The 11004-nt window shown below is 31.1% G+C and overlaps 2 pseudogenes; both read right to left on the reverse strand.

Annotated features, from left to right (window-relative positions):
* Positions 1–4225: 4225 nt before the first annotated feature.
* LOC112012062 (cytochrome P450 CYP736A12-like) lies at positions 4226–4879 on the reverse strand (annotated as a pseudogene).
* A 1482-nt stretch (positions 4880–6361) lies between these two features.
* On the reverse strand, positions 6362–7057 carry LOC136061126 (cytochrome P450 CYP736A12-like; annotated as a pseudogene).
* Between the last annotated feature and the right edge of the window lie 3947 nt (positions 7058–11004).

The following is an 11004-nucleotide window of genomic DNA, read 5'->3' on the forward strand; positions in this document are numbered from 1 at the left end:
AACAAATAGAACATAAAGATTTCAAATTTTCACCATAAAAATGATTAAAATATTGGAGGAAACTAAGTATAAATCTATTAGCCTTAGATTAGTCACCCTACCCTACACTCTTACAGCCCATTTAATCTTATGAGAGAGATCAAAAACCCAAGAAAAAAGAAAAGAAACCACAATCTTTCCTCTTTCCTTCAACCCTACCCCTACCCATGGTTTTTAGACTTGGATTGGATTGCCTCATCACTAGGGATGGCAATGGGGCAAGGTGGGGCTAAAGGATGGGGTCTTCTTCCTCGCCCCGTATGGTTTTGTCTTGCCCGATCACTGTCCTACCCCGCATAACGGGAAAAACTTTCTCACCCCATTCCTGCCCCTTGGGGCCCCGCGAAGCCCCGTCCTACCTCGTAAAACTCTACTTTTTGTTAATTTTCCCTACAACTAGTACAATTTTTTTAATGAAACCTATTTCATTAATAAAAATATACTTGAAATTAGAACTAAATTTATCCCATCAAATCAAATCAATTTTTAGAAAAAATTGAATAATATATCCAATTGTTTAACAAGACAATCAAAAAAAAAAAAATCTTGTAGTACAATACAAAACAAAATAAAGATAGAGAATCATATTAGGTAGAATAAAATAAACTAATATTGAAATGTTTATTTAAATAGCAAGGTTTTAGGGTATGAAAAATTTACAATTATAACCCTTAGCAATACGGGGTGGATATAAAAAGTTTAAACCCATCCCTGCCCCGCCCTGCCCCGTGGTGTGGGGCTAAAATCTTGCCCCATTCCTGCCCCACCACCTTTACGGGGTGGGGAAAATCCGTGCGGGGCAAAGTGGGGAAGGGCAGGTTAAGTGGGGCGAGGCAAAATTTTCATCCCTACCCGTCACCCTACTTTGCACTCCTACAACCCACTTAATCTTATGAGAGAGAGCAAAAACCCAAGAAAAGGAAAAAAGAAACCACATTCTTTCCTCTTTCCTTCACCCTACCCCCTACCCATGGTTTTTAGAGCCAGACTGGATCGTCTAGTCTAACTGGGTTAACCGGGAACCAGCTTAAAGACAGATTTTTTAGCACCAAGAACTAAACATTACACTAAAGTTCGTGAACCACTCGAATTTTGGGTGACCCGTTTGGTTTCTAGGACTAGACATGATTCAAATACGGTTCAAAACATACTCAATATTTGAAAAAATAAGTTAAAGTTTCAAATGGTAGGAATAGAACCTGGGAACTAAGCTTCTTATGCAATAAAATGAAGGCATATTACTTTTAACTTAAGTTTCGAAAATTTAGATATGTTAAAAAAAATCTAATAGTCTGATTATAAAATATATATTTTGATATATAATTAAAATCGTAAATATTTATTGTGATTAATATACTTAACATTATTATATGTGAAAAATCAAAATTATTTTATTGCTTAAGTATTATTTTATGAATCTAAAAAAATAATATTTTTATATTTGAAGGATTAAGTGTAATTATGCTTTTTTTTTTTTTACATATAAGTTATGAAAATGTACTTGAAAATTATTTAATTTCTCTATAATCTTGTTCTTTTTAATCAAAATTACTCATTTTTACAAATTTGTTATATTATTTTGCATTTTTTAAATTAATTATGACATCATCACAGTCCAACCTTGATTGGACCCCGGTCTAATCATAAAAACCTTGACCTTCTTTCTTTTACAATTTTATGAATGGTCTGAGTTTGAAAACCATACCCCTATCCTACTACCCTTACCCAAACTTATACAATGCCTCCGAGGTGGAGACCCAACCCCAAAGCCATTCAAGATATGACAAACTCTGGATGGTCTAAGAAAATTCATGGTAGTTGACAAGGCCATAGTTAAGACAAGGGCATACCTAGACCAAGCTCACTTGAATGCTACCAACTTGGTAGTGGGGAATGTAGTGATCTTTTCGAACGCAGTCGAAACTAGAGCACTTGGGAAATTCTGCAATGGCTACAACTTCACCGGGAACATTATGGTTTGGAAGGGTCTATCAACGGAAAAAAAAAACACGCAATATCAGAGACGCTGCTGACAATCAAGACCTCACAATTCTTAAAGCATAAGGTGTTTCAAGATTGTTGTTGGCCATTTTATTTGACTATTTTAGTTTTTTTTAATTTGACATTGAAACAACTATGGAACAAAGAACAGAAATATATTCAATTACAATAATTTAGTGTCAATATGCATTGTTGGCTTTTGAGTAGAGTTGTGATGTGTCTTCGTATTAAAACTTCTTTTCCTCTTCCTTGTATGTGTGTGTGTTTGTTTCTCAAAAAAAAAAAAGGGGGGAGTAATTATCCCACATTGCTTAAAGGATCTCTTAAGCAATGTGGGCAATGTGAAGCAAGTTATACTATACACAACACACTCTAGAGTGTGTTGTGTATAGTATAACTTGCTCCACTCTTCTTTAAAAATTACCATAATTTTTTAGTAGAATTGTAGTGTGCCTTTTTGTTAGAACCTCTTTCCATCTCCCTTGTGTGTGTATATTTCTAAAAAAAAGGGTAATTATCCCACATTACTTAAGAAAATATATTGTGTGTAGTATAACTTTACTTACCCTCTTTTAAAAGTTACTATAGCTTTTGAGTAGAGTTATGATGTGCCTGTTTTAGTTATATCGTGTAGATTATATACATTTAGCGATGCCACTTTTGCAATTATTAGAATGTCATTTTTGAGCAATTTAATTTTTAAAATAAAAGCCATTTTACAAATTTTGAAATTTCCAAAATTTACTTAAAGTTAAAATTCAAATAATAACAGGTCAAAATAGAATTTAAGGGCATGATAGTTTTTTACTTTTTTCCTTAATTAAAATTATGGGTTTGATCAAGGATGGTATTAAAATAAGCATGCATGGGATTAAACTTGGTTAAGTTTAATTGGTACTTGAATGATTAATTAAAAATCGACATAAAGCTTAATTCTCATTGTTTTAAATGGTAAATAATTGTGGACAAGTGAACATGGGATAATCCTAAGAGATAATGTAGAATTGTTTTTTATTAAGTAAAATATTTATTTGTCTCCATAGTTTTAAAAATTAATTCTAATTAGGGTGAACCTAATCAATAAAAATTAAGATTGTACAAAGGTCATTATGACTAAATTTACACTCCAACATGTTAGACTTGGTGCGGTGTAACATTGCTAACTGCTAACATTAAGGTGGCATTTGATACGGGGAATCTACATTAATCCCAACATTTAGATTTCTGAGAATGTGATGCCTAGCAATCTAGATGTTTAAAAATGTAACTATTTTTTTGTTTGGTTTGATTTGGAATCTAATAAAAATTTTGAGAATATGAGATGCTTATATTTAGATTATTTCCTAAAATCTTATCATAATTATTTATTTTTCCTAAAATATCATTTGATTCGTAAATGCAACCTTCTTTTTCTTTTTAATCTTTTTTTATATCTTCCTTCAAATAAATTATGAGGAAAAAAAAAAACTATAAGTCATGGAAAATTCAATAGAACTTTAGTAAAACATTTTTTAAATGACATATATAATAAAAAAAACTTATATTTAAATTGTCAATTTTTAATAATATTTTCTTATTTTATTTTATTTCTATTGGTTAAAAGGTAGGGAGAATGGGTAAAATTGTCAGTTTATACAAAATGTAACTTTATATAAGCATACAAATGTGGATTCCGACCTTTTTAAAAGGGAATCCACATTCCTAATAAGGGCATTGAGTGAGAATCTAGATATCCTGATATCTGATTTCTATATGTGATTTACAACCAAAAGTGCACATTTTTATAAGAAAAATTCAGTGCTATTGTAAAATTGTTTTACATTGAAGACGTCTCTTGAAGACATAATTTGAGCATTAATATTGAAGAGATATAATTTCAAAGTAAAAATGTGTTGAAGCTACAATTTTTAGGAAGGCATTTGCCAAATATTTTAACAATTTACCAACTCTATTTTAAATAAAAATATTGTGCAGAACTTCCCAACCTATGACATTCTATTTTTGTGAGCACAAAATAAATTTGAATCCAAAACAAGGCAAATTTAGATTTTATTCAGGTAACTTGAGTTGATTTGGTGCTACAATTTTTCCAACTCTTCATTTGGAACAACAAAACCAAGTGCACAGTAAATCTAAATAAGTAAAAAGAAAAAATTAAAGATTATATCGTAATTCTCCTACAAATTTAACTAAGTGGGCAATAAGTTGGCATCTTGGCTCTTTGCATTGATAGCCCAAACTTCTCACTCATGTCCAAGACATTAGGCAACATGCCACTAGGGAGTTCCCAATGAAAGCAGTGCAATAATTAAGCTAGAACATATTTAACAGTTGTAAAGGCCTAGATGCAATCTAGGGCACCCTCTGTGACCAGACCCAAATGGTATAAGCTGGAAATCACATCCTTTGAGGTCTATATTACTATATTTATGAACCTTTTTGGATAAAATTCTTTCACATTATTAGACCACACATAAGGATCTTGTCCAATAGTCCAAAAATTTATTATTATTATACGTGATTTCTTGGAGACATAATATCCATTGATCTCAACGTCCTCCATGGATTCATGTGGGACAAGTAATGGTCCAACATGATGCAGTCTTAAGCTTTCCTTCACCACCATATCCAATTATGGTAATTTCAACAAATCTGTCTCCTCAACCGTTCTATTCATTCCAACTACACGTTTTAGCTCTTCCTGTACATGTTTCATCACTCATGGATACCTCAAGAGTTGAGAAAAGGTCCATTCAATCGCAGCAGTTAAAGTGTCATATGCACCTGAAATCATGTCTATTATGATAGCTTGATATTTCACCAAACACATAAAAATCATGTTTTGGATAAAATAAACATGTTTTTAATTTGGATCCAAATCGCTAAACCAAATGGTTTTATATATGTGATTCGAAAAGATTTGTTCCCGTGACGCATTCTATTATGCTTTGCTTTTTTAACTTTTGTGTATATATATATATATATATTGCAACTTGTGGATGATTATATCCTGTCCTGTTAGCCATTACATAGGCCAAGTTGATAGCTTAGTGTTCTAGAAAGGATGCAACCACATATTTTAAAACAATAATAAAAGTAGTAGAAATATAAAGAACAATGCTAGAACATAACAATTTACACAATTTTTGCACAATTTATCACTTGGTGAGTTACAAGTGGTGGAGGTGTGGACCCACTTAAACGGTTAAACCTACCAATTTTCCTCCGTCGCTCACTCCTTATCATGTTAAATTGTAGCAAAATTTGTGCAAATAATTGTGATTCTAGCATTTTTCAAATATAAAATACATGGAAAAACATCATGTTTATCTTATGATACGGTAGCCTTAGAAATCAAAATAAACATTTTTCATTTTTTCATTTTTTTTTCTCTCAAGAATTATCACTTACAATAAAGTTAATACTATACACTTTGTCATAATTGTCATACATGACCAAATTGTAAGTGATGAAAAAAAAAAAATTGTGAGTTTACGTAATAGTAATAGTAACAGACAACTAAGCACAATTTGCAACATAAAATAGTTAAGACAAAGTATGTGAAAAGCCTATGGTACTAGTAGTATTGTTTACTCCATTAATATGTCTGGCATTCAAGTTAAAACTTCTGGATGGACCCAAATTTATGGAACCAGTTGTTGGCGTGTATATATATATATATATATGCTCTGTCAATTGTAAATAATGTAGTTTTGTGGAACTGGAATAGGGTGGTAGAAGATAAGATTAGTTGATTACTTATCAAAGTGTAAGGTATTAATATAAGAAAAAAAAAGAGTAAAAGAATTGTTGAGAAAGGGACCAAAACAATAAAATACTAGAAAGAAGAAAACGGGAACTGTATTTATTTATTTAATTTTTCTTTTTTAGGTGAAACGGGAACTGTATTGGCCATGTGTTTTTCAAGGCGGCCATGTCCTTGTACAAGATTTTACGGAGAATTGAAATCTAAGATTTTATTAAGGATTCATTTGGATGGAGAAGAAGTAGAATAGAATTGCCTGAAAATAAGTTAATTTTAAACTAAATTTACTCTACTCTACTTTATTCTCTATCTCTCTCTCTCAATTCAAACAAACCATAAACATGTCTTATTTTTCATATACCACAACTATAAATTTTAAATAGAAATATATATATATATCACCAAGGGTAAGTAGAGTGGGTTCAAGATGTGGGGGCTAACATATCTAATATTTCTAAATAAGTTAAAAAAAGAAAAATAATAATAATAGACAGGTTTTATCCCAAAAAGGAATAGACCAATTGGATTGGTTTTGGCCATGGTCACTTCAACTAATCATAAAGATTTAAGACTCTGATAAAGTTGAATAGACAGAAACATGAATACCTGTAGATCAAGTGCGCGCCCCAAGGTAAGGGCCTCCTCAATAAGTACCTTCAAGTCGAATCTATTATCTTTACTTTGCCCAAATATCATTCTACATGTGGTTTTCTCAATAAGTTCGCAAACTTTCCCACTATGGTCCACAACCTCATGCGCTGCTGCGGCTTTTTAAAGTGACTGCACCAATGATAATAACTCCTCTTTCCTCATAGGTGCAAATGACTATTTTTGAAGCACTAAGAAGTTGCAACGTACATAGTTTCCTAATGTTGCGCCAATATGGACCATACTCAGTGAAAGTCATGCCCTTGGTACCATAAGACATGTACTCAGAGGCTTGGAGTTTAGGTCGGCTAGCAAAAATGGTTTCATGGGTCTTTAAAATAGCTCAGCAGCTTGAGGAGATGAGATCACAATAGTTGGTACATGACCAAGCCGCAATGACATGATGGGCCCATATTTTTTCGCTAAGTTTTGGAGGGCACGGTGTGGGAGACACCTAGCATGTGAAGGTTACCAATTAATTGGTAAGGCACGAGGACCAGGTGGGAGTTCAGGCTCATTTTTGTGGTCCTTTGGCCGTGATAGGATTTGTATGAATGTACAGATCGATAGTAGTAGGAAAATGGCTAATGTCAATGGAGACATTTTGGAAATTGAGTCTGCGATGAAAGGTAGGGGATTGAAGATGTGTTTGGAGATTATAATTTATGGGTTATGTTAAAAAGTGTCTTTAAGGCAATTGTTAATAAACCATATTAAGAAAATTTTAACACAACTTTTATTAGAAATATAAAAAGATAACAGAAAAATTAATTGATTTATCATTTTTTCATAAAATATTTCTAAAATAGTTCCTAAATCAATTTTCTTAAGCATTCGTTAACATTTCCCATAATTTATAAACTCTTGTGAAAGTGGAAAATGGCTAATTTGTCTTTTCATTAAAAGTAAATAAATACGTAGTAGAATCAGAACTCTAGGGTGGCAATATAAACTCACCCATAATTGTAGGGCAAAAATTTCAACAAAAATGCCATCAGATTGTCACCTCACTCGATCTCACTAGTCGGCAGTCACCTTCTTTAAAGTCATAGCTTATACAAAAACCAAATCTCCTCTCTCCCTCCTAAGATAAAATTTAAAAAGCAAATTATCACATTAAATATACCTAAAATTTTTATTGAAAATAAAAAGAGTAATTGATTTTTCACAAATTTTTATATTTTTTATAAAAGCGATATCAAAACTTTTTTAAAATAATCCATTAAAAATGTCCATCAATCAAACTCTAATCTAAAATATGAAAAGTCACATTTGTAATTCTAGGTGGGCCCAACCATTAGTCAAGTAAGGCAACCGCCTAAGGTCCAAGCTCCCAATCCCCAAATTTCAAACAATAAATATATATTAATTAAATTCAAAATATTAACTATTAAAAGTTATATTTTTTATAAAATAAAAATAAATAAATAAAAGCTAATGCTAAAAATACTATAAATTTTGACATGTCACAAATCACAAAAAAAATTAATATTGACACTCATCTATATATACAATAAAACCGAAGCATTTGACTTTTTATTAACTTCATGAAAGCTTGCCACATAAGTTTTGAGGCTTTCAAAATTTTCTACGTCATTATTTTATTTTTTTATTTTTTAACTAAATTTGATTTAAAAACTTAAAACCCATACATGTATAGTTGTTAGTATTGTACGATAAAGGAAAATGGCTAATGTCAATGGAGACATTTTGGAAATTGAGTCTGCGATGAAAGGTAGGGGATTGAAGATGTGTTTGGAGATTATAATTTATGGGTTATGTTAAAAAGTGTCTTTAAGGCAATTGTTAATAAACCATATTAAAAAAGTTTTAACACAACTTTTATTAGAAATATAAAAAGATAACAGAAAAATTAATTGATTTATCATTTTTTCATAAAATATTTCTAAAATAGTTCCTAAATCAATTTTCTTAAGCATTCGTTAACATTTCCCATAATTTATAAACTCTTGTGAAAGTGGAAAATGGCTAATTTGTCTTTTCATTAAAAGTAAATAAATACGTAGTAGAATCAGAACTCTAGGGTGGCAATATAAACTCACCCATAATTGTAGGGCAAAAATTTCAACAAAAATGCCATCAGATTGTCACCTCACTCGATCTCACTAGTCGGCAGTCACCTTCTTTAAAGTCATAGCTTATACAAAAACCAAATCTCCTCTCTCCCTCCTAAGATAAAATTTAAAAAGCAAATTATCACATTAAATATACCTAAAATTTTTATTGAAAATAAAAAGAGTAATTGATTTTTCACAAATTTTTATATTTTTTATAAAAGCGATATCAAAACTTTTTTAAAATAATCCATTAAAAATGTCCATCAATCAAACTCTAATCTAAAATATGAAAAGTCACATTTGTAATTCTAGGTGGGCCCAACCATTAGTCAAGTAAGGCAACCGCCTAAGGTCCAAGCTCCCAATCCCCAAATTTCAAACAATAAATATATATTAATTAAATTCAAAATATTAACTATTAAAAGTTATATTTTTTATAAAATAAAAATAAATAAATAAAAGCTAATGCTAAAAATACTATAAATTTTGACATGTCACAAATCACAAAAAAAATTAATATTGACACTCATCTATATATACAATAAAACCGAAGCATTTGACTTTTTATTAACTTCATGAAAGCTTGCCACATAAGTTTTGAGGCTTTCAAAATTTTCTACGTCATTATTTTATTTTTTTATTTTTTAACTAAATTTGATTTAAAAACTTAAAACCCATACATGTATAGTTGTTAGTATTGTACGATACGCAATACGTATCGTATCGTGTACAAAAAATTTCATATCATAAGAGTGTATCATCTCATGAATCGTCCAATGCATAGGTGCATATTGTATAAATTATATCATATCATTAAATAGTACAATATAGAGATATGTGGGTTTAAAATTTGTTTCTCTATTAAAATTTGTCATTTTATTTTATTTAAACAAGTTGTTAGACTTTTTCTAACACAAAATTATTGGGATATGTACTTAATTGAGTCCAATAAAATAACATGTCCATGAGTATTTATTCCCCCTCCTCTTTCTCTTACAAAATTTGGACTATACTCTTACACTTCACTTTCATATTTACAAATATATTTTCTATAATATGAATAATGTATTAAATGAAAATATAATTATTTTTATTTTGTTATTATTGGTAGAAGTCTAAGAAGCTAGAATGCTTGGAAAAAATATTAGAATAAAAAAAAAAAAACAAAGAAAGAGATAGTAAATGTTACGTTAATGATGATGAAGAAAATGTTAATGAAAAAACAACTTTGCAAGATAATGAACATGATGATAACATTGATTTAAATGGAGTTTATTAGGCAAGATGATGAAAAGAAATTCTTATTTTGACTTGTATATCATGTATTATCACTTCTAAGTTTAATCAATTTAAATGTGTATGTTATAAACATATGATTATTTGATTTATTTAGATAGCTTTGTTAAATATTATTACATAAGTAATTATTAAATTGGACATTAGTTGAACATATTTTGAATTTATAATGAATATACCTTTTTTATATGTATATTTATAATTTTATTAAGTGTTTGTGTATCTCACGATACATGATACAATACGATACACGATACATAAAATTAAAAAATCAAGTTACATTATGACAACTATGCTTGTGGGTTCCAGTTAATTCAACTGGTAAAAATTTTTATGATTGAATAAAATATTTGGGATTCAATTCCTGCCTACACTAAAAACCGATTAGTATTTTGGTCTGATAATAAAAAACTATCATTATGAGTAAATTCCCACTACAAAAAAATCGGCCTGTACCAGCGTTTTTTTTCCCGGCGTTTTTCCAAACCGCCACAATAGATAAGCTTGTACCAGCGCTTTTTGAAAACGCTGGTATAGGAAATCCTATTGCGGCGGCTCAAAACCGGCGCTTTATAAAGCGCTGCAATAGGAGGCCTATAGAGGCGTTTTTTAAAAACGCTGGTATAGGAAGTCCAAAAGCGTTGGGACAGGTCCATCCATTCCCTTATGGGAAAAGANTCTACCCCCCAACTCAACAAATGACCAAAATACCCCCGAAACATAAAAAAATGACCAAAATACCCATGAAACCCAAAAATGAGCAAAATACATTCGAAACCTAAAATGACCAAAAAACCCCCAAAACCCAAAAAAAAAAAGTCCAAAATACCTCTGAAACCTAAAAATTGGCCAATCCAGCGCATTAGGTGACCTATCCCAGCGCTTTTGGAGCGCTGGTATAGGTCATTCTCCGGGGAATGGAGAAAGAGCTGTCCAGCGCTTTTAAAAGCGCTGGGACAGCTCTTTCTCATAAGGGAATGGAGAATGACTTGTCCCAGCGCTTTTGAAAGCGCTGGGACAGCTCTTTCTCCATAAGGGAATGGATGGACTTGTCCCGGCGCTTTTAAAAGCGCCGGGACAGGTTTTTTCCCGTAAGACAATTGAGGGACCTGTCCCAGCGCTTTTCAAAGCGCTGGGACAGGTATTTCCCATAACATAATGGATGGACCTGTGCCA

Source organism: Quercus suber, unplaced genomic scaffold (assembly GCF_002906115.3).
Source record: "Quercus suber isolate HL8 unplaced genomic scaffold, Cork oak 2.0 scaffold_344, whole genome shotgun sequence".
Taxonomy (NCBI): Eukaryota; Viridiplantae; Streptophyta; class Magnoliopsida; order Fagales; family Fagaceae; genus Quercus; species Quercus suber.